Consider the following 18,367-nt stretch of genomic DNA (forward strand, 5'->3'; position numbering starts at 1 on the left):
GTTCTTTTTGTCATCGGGTGTAGTATGCTTTTGTTTTTGCGATTGCGCTTGACGTAAGTGACGTCAGATTTTCCGCACGGTACGGACGAGTCCCCAATTGGACGAAACCGGTCTACCGTTGGAATTTCTGGCCATTTTATTTAATTTAGTTTTTCACTCGAAGATCTATTTGGTCCGAGTTTCGCGTCTTTTTGTTTGCTCGAAGACTTATTGGTACGAGCTAATAGTAAGTTTTTAAATTTCTTCAAATTTGTTTAGGGTTTAGCTTTATTATCCCTTTTCTAATGGACTAATCTACTTATTCGCTAATTTTATCATTCATTTAATCGTCAACTTTTAATCCGACCATTTTTGTTGAGAGGGGAATGTATGTACGAGTCTATAGTTTACGTGAATAAATATATTTATTTCTATTTGCAAAATTTAGAAAATTTCTGAAGTGGACTTTTCCGTCTCTTTGTACGCGTTGATGACAGAGTAAACTCGGGCCCCTTTGGCGCTTATCGAAAAAACACCAGCCCCGAGATGCGGATTTTCGGGGGAAAGAGGTTGCTATGGTTACTCGACGATCTCCGTCAAGTTTTTTGTAGCGTTTAACCCGTGGCCACTGGGCCGGTTAATGCGGAATCACTAAAGCGAAGAGTCCACTGGTTCAATGGCGGATTATTCGAACAATAAGTATTGTAAGCCGCACCGAGATGGAGAACTTCACTCTTTCGTCCCGTTGGAGGCTGCTAATTGTACAATCATTGCTCGGTGTTAAGAAACAGAGACTTCTTAATCTCTTAAAACTTGAATTTTCTTGGAGGCCGAAAGGTCGTATCTGAGGGATTTCGGGACAGTTAGTTCGATTTGGGTACATTTGTTCGAATTTCATTCGTCCGAATGATAATTTCTCCGAATGCCGGTAAACAGGATCGTTTGTCCGAAAACGTATTTCATTTGCCCGAACAATTTATCACAACTTTTGTTGGTGATTTAGTCGTTCAATTTATGTTAACTTTACTGGCGAATTTCATTTGTTCGAATAATCGTCTGTCCGTTTTTTCGAACATTAGGAATTGGTTGTTTTTTTTTAAAATATTGTTAATATAAGAAAATAGTAACATTAACGTGAACCTAACCTAACCTAACCTAATCTAAAATATCCACAACATTCAACGCAATTCTCACTTACTATATCGGCCAAAGGAAAAATGGACTTAATATTATAAAATGATTAGACATTATAAAAAATCCGGACAAAAAAAAAACAGCAATAAGAAATACTACAGAATTCAGACAAGTGATGCTACCGATTCGGACGAATGAAACAAACAAGTTATCCAATTCGAACAATTGAAACATGTGTTATTTCGGCGGTTCGGACGAATGAAATTCGAACATTTGTTCCACCGTTCGGACGATTGAAATTCGAACAAATGTACCTACCCCGTTAGTTCATGATAGTTTCGTTTCATGGGAAGTATAAATTATATATCTTACGGGATAATTACCAATCTCCCCATACGCGTATATTTAAAGATGGTTAAAAATGCCGACTCATCCAGCAAAATTTGAATTTATATGAAAGGCCAATAAGCAACTGCTATTTCGTTACACATTGTCGGAAACGCGGACGATTCTAAACCAAAATCACGAAATTACGTAAGATAGGAAATTCATCTTCATATAAATTCAAATTTCGCAGGGTAGGTCGACATTTTTACCCACCTTTAAATATAGGCGTATCCTGAAAATTTTAATTTTCATGAAACATGGACCTTCGAAGGCTCTCGTTGCATTGCGACTTTCTAAAACTATTACTTTGGAAAAATGTTGTTTATAAATATGTAAATATCCATAACCATTGTATTTTTATACATATTACATCGTTATACGAAGTAAACACATGGTAATATTTTGAGTTGTGATTGCCATGTGCACATCGACGATTTAGTGTTTAGATCCTCCAAAGATACGTGTTACATTTTAATGATGAAGGTGGATATTTCTAAAGTTAGAAAAGTAAGTAAACGTCTGGTTTTACTATCCTTATAGCTGACAAACTTCGCAATCACTTTATCAAAAGCATATATCTTACGAGACCATACGCTAAAATCACGTAATTACGAGTATTTGTCTAGGCCATAAGCTACAATCACGTAATTACGAGTATATGTCTAGACCATAAGCTAAAATCACGTAATTACGAATATTTGTCTAGGCCATAAGCTAAAATCACGTCATTTTTCAATGGGCGTGAATTCCCCGCCAATATTTTTTTTCTTCCTATTTGATGATAGTAAATTATTATAACCTGTATTATTTCCAATACTACAAAATTGTCTGGTTTTGTTCTATGGCTTTTGAGCTTATTTAAATTGCCCCTAAACATTTAGAAAGTCTTTTTTTCAGTACATGTCCAACAGCGGAATGACTAAAAAGGTATACTACTAGTACGATAGGTCATTGGACTAAGTGGACAAACCGACTGGCTTGTTTGGGTGGAAATCGGAGAAAAGACACTCACAATCTCCCCGAGTGAAACAGAAATGTAAAAGCTATTCGTCGAGCAAGTACTGGAGAATAGAAATGGGGGGAAAATCCATCGGAGATTGGCAATTTATTTTACCCAGAAACTTTAGCTCATTTTTATAGAAAATGATCTAACTTTTGTTTCCAGTCAGAACGGTGGGTCTTAAATATTAGGAGACCAATTTTAACTTTTCGCTTGTTCTGAAACTAAAAATTTATAATTTGGTCCCTAAATCGAACTCTTCTCCAATTCCAGTGACGATAACTACCCCATGCCAAAATGGTGGATCCAATTTGTTTCTAAATTAATATTCAAAATTGGGCAGATCCAAGTTCGACTTTGATCGAAAGTTATTATCCAAAATGTGTGAAATTTAATGCAATTACAACGTATCAAATTCAAATTTATTCCAATTTTATTTCAATTATTTAATCCAAAAATAATTGGATTCACCAATAAGTAACATAATACGCTTAGAATTTTGGATTTCATTTTTAAATCCTGGATTTTAATTTGAAGATTTTCAATATTAAGTCTATGGGAGGGGATTCTTGGGATTTGTCTTTAAATTATCGATTTTGATTTAAGGAGTATCAATATAAAGTCTATTGGAAGGAAAATGTAAGATTTTTTTATTTCTTTTTAAATCCTGGTTCTAGAATTAAGATTTTTTAAAAAAATCATGTATTTTTATTAAAAGATTTCCCATATAAAAGGCAAGGAAATCAGGGATTCTTACAAAAAAAAATCATGGATTTTCATTCAAGGGTTATCTATATCAAATCTATGGGAGTAGAAAATGTAAGATTTTGGATTTTTTTTTTCAATCCTGGGTTTTCATATAAACTCTATGAAAAGAAAAGTCTTAATTTTTTGGATTTTTTTCTCAAGTTTGGTATCGCATTTTGTCCAATGTCCCTCGAAAAGTCCCCCCCCCCCCGAAACGTATAATGAAATATTTCGAAGCAAAGTGCATTAGCGGTATAAGTAGGTGGATACTTCCCTACAAGATATATATAATATCCTTCTGATTATATTTATAGACGTGGTTGTCAGCAATGTATCACGACAGGAGCTAATGAAGTTTTGAAAGAGGACATCGTAAAGAGGACAGCTATTAAAAGGCCTTCCCGCTCTGATCGGCCGATGTAAATTGTGTCGCTTCCTTTAAAAGCATTTCGTCGCGGCGCCTAATCTCCGTCATTCAATCTCTCGTTTATTATCCACGCGCGCGCCACGTTCGCCCACTTACACGCAATGTTTAACGCGGCTCAAATACAGGGTGTTTCAAAAAGTTATGCCAAAATTTTAAGGAGTTGTAGGGGGTGAGTTGAGAAGTATGCCTGTTTTTCCCCCATTTCCCTTTTTAAAAACTGTTTAAGTTTACTTTTTTACGCTGGTTACCTCGATTTGTTTACCAAGTCCTTTTTTACCTATCACACGAAACCAAACCTTAATGTTCGCGTTTCCCCGCTGCTTGGTGTCGCGCTTGTTGCAGCCTTCTTCCAGGGGCTAGTAGGCTACACTTTGAACCTCTCTGGCGCTCTTTTAACTAATCGTAGGAAAATGGGAAAAAAACAGGTATACTTCTCAACCCTTTGAAACACCCTGTATACACTTCTCGCTTTTTTTACAGGCTATACCCTAAATTAAAAATGTATTCGGGTAAACGGAGAATATTTAGGCTCCACTATATTATCTGTTTTCGTGGTTGCAGAATGATTGATAGTCTCCGCCTAAATGGAGAGAGAGTGTGAGAACCCGGATGAAAGGGGAAAGACTACCGTACAAAAGGCGGATGGGCGTGGTTTTTATCCCGGGAATCACGAGACGTAACAGGGTGTTGGTAGCGTATTCTCAGTACACCTGTATACATTATTTGCCAAATTTTTCCATTTTGATGGGGAGACGAGAGACTGATTAGGTTTTCGGGAGCTCACACAACTAATCGAGTTTAACCCTACCAAATTAAAAACTTAATCCACTCTGAGGATATGCCGTATACACCTGGGGGCGTCAAAATTCTAAGAAGGAATTCTTCTCTTTAGAAGAGTTCTTCGTGAGAACTTTTCTCCCCGTGATAACTCGCTAAAAAGCGTCAAATTTAAAAAGATTCTTCTGAAGATGGCGGCTTACGAGAATGCCACGAACGTTGTAATCTAAGCCTTTGACAATAAATATTATTTTTACAAGATTTCACGACAATATATGAAGGAAGAAAACATTTGATTTATAATTTAAAAGGAAATATTTCATCGGAAATTAACTTAACATTCGGTTTTCTCTGAAATTTATTTGCGTCCACAAAAATATCATACTGCTTTTTTTTGCAACATCAAGTGAACTGACTATAGAATATTAGCTGCCATTTTTATTTATAATTTATTCCACTTTTTAACCAAGTGAGAATGCTCGGAAGCATTCTCAATCTTCTCAAAAGATCTCGTGAGAAGAGATTACGTCACCTCCTGTGAGAATGACCGTCAAAAATTTGAGAAGTGAGAATTCTCACTATCAAGGGAAGAATTCTTAGAATTTTGACGCGCCTCAGGGCAGTTTACTCAGCTTCTGTCAAATAGACCCTTGTATAAATTCCAAGCTAAGCCACCTCTTCAGAAGGGCTATATATAGAACTTACAATAGTGACTATGTTTTAGTTTTAAAATTCTTCTAATATTCAGTCCTTTTCAATGGTATTTTCTAAAGCGAAACGTATTAGGTCAATTGTTTGTATATAGCCAAGGTAGAATATGTAAATTGTAAATGTATCTTTCACACAATCTATGAGATATCGTTATTTCAGTGGTTTGATTAAAATTTTACTTACTTATAAGCCATACAAAACCGATGTACTATTTTTAAAACTTCATAACGTATTTCTTCCGCATCATTGTATCTTACAAAATGTATTTTGAAAAAGCTGCGAGAGCCTGCCGTAAAGGATGGGATATATACTTCTCTCTAAAACACATATTATATACTTTTGATGCTATTTATCACTAGTGCACTCCCAATATCGATCTCGTTTTATCGAAATTGTTATTTTATCATCAATAATGTAATTAGTTTATTTATTTTGTGACCCTAGAGATTATATTTAGGCAAATTTCCACTATTTGCTATTAATTTAATTTCATATAAATGTTAAATCGACTTTTAGTGGGTACTTGAATGATGATAAATACATTTTGATATTGACCACGATGATAAATAAACATTACGTAGTGTTCCAAATATTGAAAGCGGCTACTTACTCCGACATAAAATAAAATCGCCATTGAATGTAGCGCCAAAAAACCATGGTTTTAAAATATACAGTCAATCTTGATACATTTTCGGAGTTGGAAGAGTGAGTGCATTTTCCATATTATTTGAATATATGGCTTGAAGGTGCCTCTACAAATGGATCCGAAGGTTTTATATAGGTAACTGGGATTTATGGTTTTAGTAGAGCACCAAGGATGTATTTATTTACACTTCGGGAGAGTATGTCGAGGCGATTTGCAGCGTGTCTCCCGCCTTTCCACCTCACGCGATCCTCCCCTCAAGTGCCAATCGAATACGGAATCTCATTGGTTTCCTAAAGCGTATAAGGGTCCTCCAGCGTGTTCCTTTTCTTCCCATGGAAAACAGGACCGTGGTACCCGAGGATCGTCTCTCTTTGTGTAAATACATTCTTGGTATATATTAGTAAGATCTTTGGATTTCTGGCCGGGAGCTCCCAAAAGTGAAGCGACCCTCTATAATATCAAGAACGCCACCGCACCAATAGGTCGAACGATTTTCACGGTCTCTCATGGGGTGAGCGGCATTACCATTACAAAGCGTGCGGAGTATGGGACGCTCGAAGCGCTTTTAATACATTTTCTTAAGAATGTTAACGGACAATATACGAAGTTACAATTATATTCTCTGTTTTCCTGATTACTGTCAGATATTCTCCGGAATTATACCGGGGTGTCTTCCTCCCTTACCGGAAGAAATGGGGAAAGTTTTCTCCCTAAAATCACGAGGCGAAACCCACATATTATCTGTTCACCTGAATACATTATTTTTGGGTAATTTTCCCAATATAGAGCCTCACCATCAAAGCTACAACTTACGCTTTATTTTAAATTTCTTAAAGGGAATATAACCTGTAGTACTTCGGCCACTCCATCCTACGGCTTTTAACATTTTCGTCACTGCTTAGTGGTTTGTTGCGGAGGTTATGTTCCCTTTAACATCAATGCTGATAGATTATCAAAAGTCGAAATTTCAGCCAAAGAATCCAACAGTAGACCGGTTTCGCCCTATTGGGGCTTATCAGTACTATGTAGGAACTCTGGCTTTACTCGGAAATATGCTGATATCAGTCAAACTAATATACATTCAGGGTGCCCTATATGTAAGCAGTCCGTTTGCAATTTATAGTGAAATTCTTCACCAATTATTTCATGGTGGTCGATATTCAGCAGACAGCTTTTACGCTCGTGCTGCCGTTGATATTTATATCAAAAGTAGAAAAGTACAGATGAGCGAAAAAGGGCGAAACCGGTCTACTGTTGGAATCTCTGGCTGAAATTTGGACTTTTGATATAAATATCTGAACGTTGGAATTCAACGGAAGCCCGAGCGTAAAAGATGTGTGCTGAATATCGACCACCATGCAATAATTGGTGAAGAATTTCACTATAAATTGCAATGGACTGCTTACATATAGGGCACCCTGAATGTATATTAGCTGATAGATTAGAAACTTAAATCGTAAGCACCCCTTTATCAGGACCGGCGTTAGGGCGAGGCCACCGCCTAGGGCCTTGCTTTCAGTGTCAAACATTTTGGGCTCTTACCTCATTTCTTGCTGCCTAGGGGACCGCACACCGTAGCACCGGGGCTGCCCTTGAGGTGTTAAATTCTAATTTTCGCATAACATGGCGACGTGCATTGGCGCGAACGCCTTCCGTAGCGGAATCTTTTAAAAGCTAAAGGCACTTTCTCACTAGAGCTTAAAACCGAACTGATTTTCAGAGCTATTGCCCAATCAAAGTTTAGTTCAGCACGGAGCTCTCTAGTATCTAAAATATACTCAAGCGAAAATACTACTACCAATGATGATACTATTAATATACTACTCAGTTCGGTTGCAAGTTCAATTCGCAGATGGACTAGAATGTCATTGTCAATCGAATAAAGGTTCGGTAAAACAATTAGCATTAATACAATAGGAATTGTCGTACTTTTGTTATTATGTTACTTATGGTAGAGACCAAGGGAGTTTCCAGTTAAAGACGAGTGAACATTTCGAGAACATCCGAAAGCTGCCCAAGATGGCCACGGAGCAACGATAAAACCCGCTCCAGATCTGTTGATCGGATCAACTTTCAGGCGCTCCTTGCTGGAGCGAGTCGCCAGTGGAATACGCCAATCTCATCACGAGTTGCTTGAGATTGCCAGTAGAGCGTGAAAACTCATCACGATCGCTCCGTGAGCACTCGAGATCACCCAGTGGAAAACGCGTTCCAATTTTCGTTGTCAAACACCATGAAAAGCTCCCGACATTTCAGTCGTCCACCAGTGAAGAAAATCCGGCTACCTCTCCAAAATAAATCAAGCTACACTCATAAATGTTAAAGTGATTAAAATTTGCATTTATTTTCGTTCAACTAAAAGGATGCGTACGAAATTTTTAGAGGTTTAAATATTTGGAGTTAAGCCTTGGTCATAAAAAGCGACCGTTATTCAAAACTCGGCTAAAAGACGCGTTTTTTTGGCCAACGCCAGAGCTACTCTAGTCTAGTGACCAAAATGTTGGTTCTGTGAGAATGGGTGTATGTAGGTACCATAAGTATCTAATAATGTACCATAATGGTTTATTAGTCGAAATAATGTGGAGAGAAGTAGAACTCACGTCATACCCACTACGCCAAAATAGGCAAAGAACTCGTATTAGGTTTTCATAAAATTTAACACCGCAGTGAAACATCCATATAAACTTTCTACCAGGTAAGAGTAAATTATTTACCGAGAAACAAACAAATTGTCAAACTGGTTGCCTTAGTTGGAAAATGCTTACAGCGAAGCCCTGAGAGGGTCGATTTTAACGCTTTTATTTATACTAGATGGCGTTAAAATTCATTTAGCGCGTGAAAATACGCCGCCATGTTAGGGCATAAAAGCAGGTAAATAAGCCTGCTATAGCTCACAAAGTAAAAATATTGTTACGCGCAAAAACATAATTATGAAATCGCTGAATTCAAACAGGAAAAGGGAATAACTTTTATTTTACAAAATGCCACATTTAACACCATTTTCTAGAAATATGTTTCACGTAAAATAAACTCTAAAGAAAAGTTCAACTCGGGATGAAGAAAATTAGTCACGTTTTTCGAGATTTTTACTTGAATTAGATTTACCACTTTTCAGACGGCTGGCGCCATCTGGTAAGGCTTTGTATATTTAAAAATCGATCTCTAATAGCGTCACCCCCTTGAAAGGCTCTTTTCTCTCGTCAAACGCGTTACCCTCTCATTGTGTTTCTTACGAGTGGCCAGTTCGCTAATTAACAGTTCAGTAACGAATGTAAGGATGGCGATCACGCGCTCGTCGCCATGACAGGGTGGGTTCGGTTTATACGACTAAATTATCTCCAAATTTTCCGCCTTTCCATTACGTTTTAAATCTAACGTATTGAGTCGTAGAAGGAGCTAGAGCTGTTGACATGAGCGCACGTAACTCTTATTACCGGAAACGAGGCAATTTCGCGTTATTTTTCCGGAGCAATCCATCGCGTATAACTCTCTTGATTTTTATTCTAATTGAAAAGCCAGAAACGTCGGCACTCTCTTCGGCTTTCCGCGAGAAGCGCTTTTTTGCTCGCATACTAAAGAGGGCCCAGTTTCTGCTCCGTGGCCGGCTTCCCCGCTAGACTAGCTGTTGGCCACTTTCTGCCGTAATTAGTCGTTCGCGGAAACAGCTCCCTGGACGTGATATCGGCGGTTCCTGAGACTTTTGACCCCGCGCGCGACGCTGATTTTTGGGGCTCTCGTACTTTTCAAGCGTGACCCGTCCGCTCCACTTTCCTTTGAGATCTCATTATTTACATGATATGAATTTATAATTAATCATTTTCGTCGTGGTTTTTATTTAATTAGCGAGGTGTGGAAAATCGCGATTTCGCGTAATTATTTCATGCAAATTCCTCTTCCGAGTTACGGCTCGCTTCGGAGTTTACCGCGAAAACGTAACTACTGGTTACTGATAACTATTAAAAGACGGCTTATAATATAGTATAAATCTCGAACATTAAAAGGAGTAATTTATCTTCGCAGGGTCGAAGCTGTTTCCAAATTTGAGTTATGCCCGGAATTTAAAAAAAAAATAACTGAACTATTTCGTGAAATATTTCAACGCGTAAGGTTCCCGAGATATTAGGCAATTTATCGTTCCCGTAATTTGTCTTTGTCGTTTTACCTTGATAATCACCTACGCGAAGGATACACCTGAAATGACGCGTCAACTGCTAAAGCCGAAAGGGTTTGTACGGAATATCAGAAGTATATAATATATATAAATATATATCATGAGAGAAGTAACCATCTAAACTACAAAAAATTAAACATTGCGTTAAGTGCTCAAAAACTATCAAGTATATTTTACTTCTAACGATGCTTAGGTATATCACAGGTCTATAATTAATTTCTTACGAGATAAATTAGTTATTTCACTCCAAATTTACACTTACAACGAAAAAATTCCATTACGTAAGGCTATTTACTGATATAAAATCGAATTCTCCACTTAACCTAAAAACCATATTTTTTCAAGTTAAATTAAATTTAGTTTTTAAGGCTGTTTCAGACATTATTGGACGATATGTAACTAACCTAATTTTTATCCAAGTGCTTGTTAATTATATTTAGGTATTTTAAAAAAATGCCGCTTTGTCAGTAGAAACTGAAATAGAATTTAGATGTATTATTTTCGAGGGGTCGGACACTTGCCATTATTTTGTACGGGATTTCGGGATTTCGTAGAGATTTTGGCGATTTTATCATTACTTTTTGAAGTGATTTTGGGATTTCAATGTTAATTTACCATAGAGAGAGTTAAAAGATTTTGCGATTTTAGACTAAGTGTACGGGATTTTGGTAAATGTCCGACCCCTCGATTATTTTATTGGAAGGAATTATTTTGGATGAAGTGGAATTTGTAGTAATAATGAGCCTTGTAATATCCTTTGGAAGAACGGTTTTTGGGATAAATTTTTCGGATAATGATCTTACTCCCAACGGCTCAAATCGAATTATGGACGTACCGGATTTCGACAAAATGTCACGTTGCAATTAAAAATTGAAGTTAATTTTTGTAAAATCCAATGAGGAGCCAAATTATGGCTCGAAGCGCTGAATATTTCTTCCTAATTCAAATATTATAGACACTTTTTAATAATTTAGTTCGTTAGTTATACATAATTTTCTGAGATTTCTATCTGAAATAACTGACACGACAATCTAATTTTCTTTAAATGCGAAAATTAAATTGAACAAAAATAAACCAGTTTATATATTTTTTTATTTATTTGATTCACACATTCCAAGATTAACAATTTATATAGATTACAGAATCATCGTGTGCCACTCCTAACTAAACATTTCTTGTATCTAGGAGGTTGATATATTTAAGATTATTTAGTGTTTGTTAAGTTTACCATATAAAACGATCGAATAAGTTTATAAATTTCAATTTTCGGAGAAGAAACCTATCAAAAATCTCTTTGGTCGAGATCTTGAAGATCAAATAATAATATCCCGGAATGAAGGTTTTTCCTTCTACATTCGAGAAAAGGAAAATTGGACAATCGCAACTTGACGCGCGTTGTGTTTCTTCAGTGTATTTATAGAAAATTCTTTAACTTTGATTTTTTTCCTTAAAGCAATCGATAAGGGGTAAATTGTCGAAGGAAATTTGTAAATCAAAATTTTCTTTAGACACTTTTAGCGAGAGTAGAAACTCGTGTAGGAATAAAATGTTTTTACACAAATATATGCCGTTTTTTGAAATATCTGTACATTTGTATTTATTTATTCATCTTCTCGGGTCTACCAGAAGTTAATGTTATATCCTTGGACCTTCTAAAATTTTAACAAATATAAAATGCGATGTGTAAGTAAATATCCCCACGAAGTACAATTTTCACTCTCCCTGTAATAAATTTCAGTCAAATTTAAAGGAATTGGAAAATATTCCGCCTCCCCTAGGTTTTGGCTAATGTTGAGGCCCCCTTGGTAATATTAGGGAGGCCTTTTGAAATTTCAAAGTAGGCCATGGCCTCCCAACATTGAATATACTTCATTTTCATAGAAGGATACTTTTCTCTAACATATATATTATATACTTCTGCCCTTAGCTTTTTATTGTTAGTAATTTAATTTCTTTAGAAAACGATAATCTGAAATGCGGTATACGTCGTCAATTTTAATTCGGAAGTATAACAAAACCAGATCGGGGCGAACAGAGTGATACAAAAGCCAAACAAAACAATCAAAGAGGGAAGAATATCTTTATTTGTCCGGCGAAACGTCGACGCAATAAAGCGCGGGATTGGAAATTGCATTTGCTTTTTTTATTCCACGCCGAAGCTAATTTCCTCGCTAACATCCTATAGACTTTGTTTCCCGTCAAAATGTGGGCGCCACCATCACCGAAGTTTCTGCTCACTTTTCTGAAAGTAGGTGACTGTAGAAACGATTGAAGCTTTGGTTTTTGGCCACATTCTAGCGCAATCCTACTTTGTCAGACCGACATCCGACTACTTATTTCCAGTTGTTGAGCGATTAGGTTGTATATAGCTAAGGTAACCAACATGACGGGAATATATTGAAAAATCAATCGATATTTTAAGTAGAATATTTACTCTGTGCCACAGATTTGGAAATTTAATTGTTACACTTTGATTTATTTAAAAGAATTCACATTAAAAAAATAAAAAATAAGTACAAAATTAAAAATTTTAGTTTATATCATGACGTTTTCAGGTTACTATGATTACAGAGGCGAGGAAACAAAATTAACCTACTAACAAACTACCATGATACGGTGTTGCCAGTTATTATACAGTTAAGAAAATAGGATCATATTTATTTCTGAACTTGATTTAGACGAATTTTTATTACCTCCCTTTAGAAATGAGATTTTTCTTAGGATCCACTTAAATTACTAATGAAAATGACTGCCCTTGAGAAATCGTTTTGGATGGTAATAGAGAGGTTAAGCCTGATCTATAGACAACGTTCAGGGCGCACTTGTAGATTGTACACAATGTCTACACTTCTCCCAGTTCCGCGTACGCGTTTTCTATGGCATACCTAACCTCTATTATTCCTTTCAGCTTTAATGAGCGCTCATTATTTTAAAGAATTATATCTAGGCTAAAGTTTCCCCAAAAAAATTATTTATCAAAAGCTTAGAATAGCGCTTATGAGATACATATATATTTCTATATTGCTAATGTTATAAACACGTACCTTCGCATGCTCTCTCAGATTTTGAAAACTATTTCAGTCTAAAACTTGGTTTAAAAATAAGTAAACCATCCAAAAGCAATGCAATTTCACATAGTTCTGTTCGCGTAAACAAATATCAAGATAAAATGAAAGTTATAAAGTTCTTAATCAGTTGGAGCATTTAATATTTCTTTAAATCGGCAATTTAAGTTCAAATAAATATCTCTGTATGATTCCTTTCACAAATATTCTTTCAAACTAGAGCATAGCGCCGAACCAATTTTCAACGGCGGCGGCGGGAACGATAATTAGTTCGGCGGCGGCGTGGCGCGCCGATTTTCAGAAAATAATCGGCGGCGTTGAAATAAATCGGCGGCGGCGGCGCCTAAGGGGAAAAACTGCCCCCCCCCCCTCAGAATTAGCGCCAGCCTTTTAATAGACCGCTAGAACTTAAATTGTTAAACACATTTAAAAAAATACATGTTTAATAGAATGTATTTTATTAAAATAGGAACCACTTGTTTCCAAAACAAAGAAGAGGTAACTTTGGTTACATACTATCAGATGTAACTTATTTAATCATAAGTGTGCCTGAAAGAATTTTTTCATAATGATACCTTGTTGCAAGGACATGACGTTATTGACGTCACTTCCCAGTCGATGACGGTTTTATCGTCATCGAAACTAGTTCTCGCGTAGGGGGGAAAGGAAGTTAAAACCAGTTTTACGCGACGTTAGTGCTGTATTTTCTTTGGTGGCTGTCAAAGACTATATAATAGTCTTTGGTGGCTGTGAAACAAGGTCTCATTTAAATTTTTAATACAGATATGTTAAACAGAGGCACACTTATGAGTAACTATGTCACATATGATACTATTAAACTAAAACATTTACGCTAGTAATAACAATACTGTACTAATTTACTACCATTTCACTAGTATTATTATCTATACACTCTTTTTAGAAACTTTTGCTGGGCGCCGCCATTATCGAACAGACAACCAACGAGCCAGCCCTCTACCGCATAAATTTCATCCCCCCAAATCCGGTTTTTCCCCGCGCATTTAAGTCTATTATCACAAATTATTTTATCTTTGTATCAAAGGAATTTTTAAAATGTAATAGAATAGTTATATCTGAATGCCGCCAATGCAGCTGATACGTTTCTGTACTTATTACAAAATACGAGGCAACTCCAAAGCCGTTTTCGTTTCTCTCTCTCCTATCCCAGCTATCTGCTGCAGAAAATCTTGGTGCAGTGCTGCCAGATCTTTTGGAAATTATTAATTATTTTTAATTTTATAACGCTAGTACGGTGCACCCAACAGCCTAGGAATCGTAGCACTACCAAAAGAAAAATCTATGTAGTTTAGATCTCAAAACGTAATTATTATACTTTAATAATGGAAATTAATTCGGTGGCGAAATGAAAATGTTTCGGCGGCGGCGGCGGCGGCGGCGCCGCCGAAATTAAATTTATCGGCGGCGGCGTTTCGGCGTTATCTAAATAATCGGCGGCGGCGGCGTTTGATCGGCGGCGCTATCCTCTATTTCAAACCCGTTTTTTCTCTATTTCAACGGTAAAAAAGTACTATAAATCGGTAATAGTTCTTTTTATAAACTAAAGTGGCCTTCTTGTTAAAATGTAGCTCTTACGTCACAGTCTCTTACTTTCACAAGCGTACTAGCGCGTGCTACAGTCGCGAGGAATATAGGTTTTTTTTAGCGCGCGTGCAAATCGCTCGTGCGCAAAATATACTAATAAAGCTGTGTCTTGTGACGTAAGAGCAACATTTTAACAAGTTGGGCAAGACCACTTTTTATTTTATAAAATCAACTATTGATAATATATTTAAAAAATACTCCTATAATTTTTAGATATTTAAAAAATACTCCTATAATTTTGAGATATTTTAAAAATACTCCCATAATTTTGAGATATTTTAAAAATACTCCTTTAATTTTTAGATATTTAAAAAATAATGCTATAATTTTGAGATATTTTATAAATTATCCTATAATTTTGAGATATTTTATAAATTATCCTATAATTTTGAGATATTTTATAAACACTCCTATAATTTTGAGATATTTTATAAATACTCCTATAATTTTGAGATATTTTATAAATACTCCTATAATTTTGAGATATTTTATAAATACTCCTATAATTTTGAGATATTTTATAAATTCTCAAGTACTATAATTTTGAGATATTTTCCGATAATTTCTATATGACTCCTTCAATCTTATAAAACTCGTATATATCGATATTTTAACCCTTTAAAAATGAAATAAATAAGTAATTTACGCCTTAACAATTTCCAATATATCTGTTAATTTTAATCCGTAATTTATAATATATGTTTTGTTATTCATTAGTGGAAAAACTTTGTTTTAAAACAAATATCCAGGGCGTAATTTCTCTATTAACTAATCAAAATTTCGTAGTTCCAAAATTTCCACAGACTTTGACGCGAAACACGTGAACACAAATTATTTCATTTTGGTAAAAAAAAACCTAATAAATCAGCGTTGTTTATCGTCACTAGTGGTTCTAAAGATAGCCCAAAAATAGCTTACCTTATCACACTTTAGCGATGCGGTGTTTAAACACACACCGAGACAAGCTCGCAAAAGTTTTCCTCTCTTTCTAAAACCGAAATCTAGGTAAAATAGTTAACGAAAAGAACCGTAAAGGGTACAAACGCGACTGGACGCAACCGACTTACTCGCGCTGGAGGGACAAAGATCGGCGTGTAACAACTGAACTGCTGAACTGAACAGATTCCCCTTCTTTAACGTGAATAATAAAACTTAGTGTTGAGCCGTGGTTCTCGTCCGATTTGGAGTATATTAAGAGCGCCTTTCACAGTCGAAATGCTTCGAAGGATTGCCTCTCATCGGACTTTTAAACGTTGTGGCGAGCAACAGCGCGTAGGAGAGTCGAACGAGCAGTTTCGCAAAAGAGGCAAATCTGGAGCCGTTTATCCGCGAAAGGCCCAGAAGGGGGGGGGGTGAAGAGGAACAGGGGGGAGCGGCGTGTTCCCGCGTGTTCATAGCCAATGAAAATTACGCGCATGACCGACGGATATATCCTTCGATGTTGGCTTTTCCAAGTGTATTGAGGAGCACTTTCTACACTGTTCCAAATTTTGAATGAGGACTGAATACGAATGTGCGGTTTCTTAGGATTATATTACCGTCTGTAGAGTTTCTATTTGTGTATTGTCTTTCTCAATTTCGAATCGGGTTTGAATACCAATTGGGGTTGTGTTATTTTCATATCAATAGGAACCATTCATAACTGGTTTAACTCATAATTTCGTAATATGGAATATTCTCTATAATATGAAATAACTCATAAATCATTGGGATTTATTGGGCCCAGCGAGACTGCTGTAAAATTTAAACCGACTGGATTATAATTTAAAAAGTTATTTGTACATTGCATTTGACATTTATTGAAATGGCGTCGGATTTCCCAACAAACCGATAAAATTTCGCCAAATCGACCAAAAACGTTGGCAGTTCTTGCTAAAGGGATATATTTTTTCCACCATTTTCTAAAATGGCGTCGGGTTTCACCCGAAAAAACGGGTCTCACTTATCTGGCGAGTGTGAACATTTAACAACCAAGTTGACCAACACAGAAAACGGCAGCCAAATCGGTTCAAAATAAAGACCGTTGTCGCTTAAATAAAATATTTTTATCCGCCATTTTCCAATATGGCGTCTGATTTTTATAAATCCAAGGGTTCTGGTTTGGAGAGTGTCACCAATCAACACAAACAATTTTAATGGGCTTATTCCAACAATGGGCTAAAATAGTGATCGTAAAAGGGATATAATTTAATCCGCCATTTTCCAAGATGGCGTTGGGCTTTAACCAAAAACATCAGGTCTCATTTGATGGGTGTGACTTACCGATACAAAATTTCAGGCCCAACTACTTGAATAGTAGTAGTCCAATTACATTTCTATAAAGGCAAAACCGAATTTCGTTTTATTAAATTCTTTATGACCTTATTAGATTTATGAGTGGTGACCCTAGCGTATAATATATTCAACTTTATTTCTCGTTTGGGAAAATAGAACCTGTTGCCTCAAAAGATGGGATTTTTCACTTTATTCGGAATCCGTCTTGAAAATTTAATCCCGCGAAGTACCTTATCTTGTTCACTGAGTCTCGAGATCACAGCGAGGCCATGCTAAAAATATCTTTTCGGTAGTTACTGCGAATATTGCCATCTTGAGAGTTTCAAAATGTCTTACTGCAACTCGGATCAATTCGAGGATCAATTGTAATATTCGTTTTTAACTATAATTTACATATCTATCTTACTCAAGAAAACAGTATTTAGGCTCTGTATAAAACCATTTTAAGTAAACACCGTGATGAGGTCAATTTACCCAAACTGGACTGTTCACGCGCTAAAAGTTCCTTGTTTATCCCTTTGGTATCATAATGAAGTTATTATTATTATTTTTAACTCAATGCTTCCCATGCAGTGTTAAATTTTTACTGAGACATAACCTATAACCTGGCCACCATTACAAGGCTTAACAAGTCGCTAGGTGTGTGGTTCCTTGGGTAGTAGCTTAGCTTGTTAGTTCAGTTAAGCCAATACCCAAGGCACCACCTTCAAGTCATAGAGACTTTTAATACCGCTAATTTAGATGGCTTGGTTATCCTGCGTAGGAGGGAGGTGGAAAGCCCTTCATGCCACGCGATTAAACAGCTCCTTACACTTACTTAAATAATACAACACAGGGCCGTTTTAACCAAATTTGGGCCCCATGGCAGACTTGTGGTGTGGGCCACTGTGGGCCCTCCCTATCGGAGTTGCAACCACTCAAATATCCAATTGTATAGTACAAGTGACAAAAAACAAAACATTGTAAGAATGCCTTGTTTTTAACGTGGTTTTTATGCAGACTTTACTCGTAGAAATGGTAAAATGCACACTCAATCCTGGATCTAGTAGTTTTGAAAACCATTTTTTCTTAAAAGTTTGTGGTGTGAGCCCCCTTTTGCTGTGGGCCCTAAGGCAGTTGCCTCGCTCGCCTGTGCCATAAAACGGCATTGTACAATGTAACAACATCTCCTTACACATACTGTTACCACCAGTTACGTTTTTATGGAAACTGAAGAACTCGGGGAAAACCCCTTTAACCAGAGGGGAGAGAACTTGAATACTCTACGTGGAAGGAGTAGTTCTGAGTTTTTACCAGTGCCACAAGCGGGGATTGAACCCGGCTCGTCTTACTGCGAGGCGAAAGTGCTAACCACTCCGCCACCCCACCAGGAAGTATATGTATACACGGGTGGGGCTTCAACTACGTCGAATGTATTGCTGCGAGG

At 36.6% G+C, this 18,367-nt stretch overlaps 1 protein-coding gene across 2 annotated transcripts in view; it reads right to left on the reverse strand.

Annotated features, from left to right (window-relative positions):
- The window catches only part of Dh44 (corticotropin-releasing diuretic hormone 44), a 46,201-nt gene extending 30,245 nt beyond the window's left edge, over positions 1-15,956 (reverse strand). For both annotated transcript variants that reach the window (XM_090178443.1, XM_090178442.1), the window contains exon 1: positions 15,586-15,956. The gene's annotated coding sequence lies outside the window, so the exon portion shown is untranslated. The remainder of the gene's footprint in view (positions 1-15,585) is intronic.
- Between the last annotated feature and the right edge of the window lie 2,411 nt (positions 15,957-18,367).

The sequence above is a fragment of the Leiobunum rupestre genome, chromosome 6 (genome assembly GCF_980474605.1).
Source record: "Leiobunum rupestre chromosome 6, qqLeiRupe1.1.hap1, whole genome shotgun sequence".
NCBI classification, from domain to species: domain Eukaryota; kingdom Metazoa; phylum Arthropoda; class Arachnida; order Opiliones; family Sclerosomatidae; genus Leiobunum; species Leiobunum rupestre.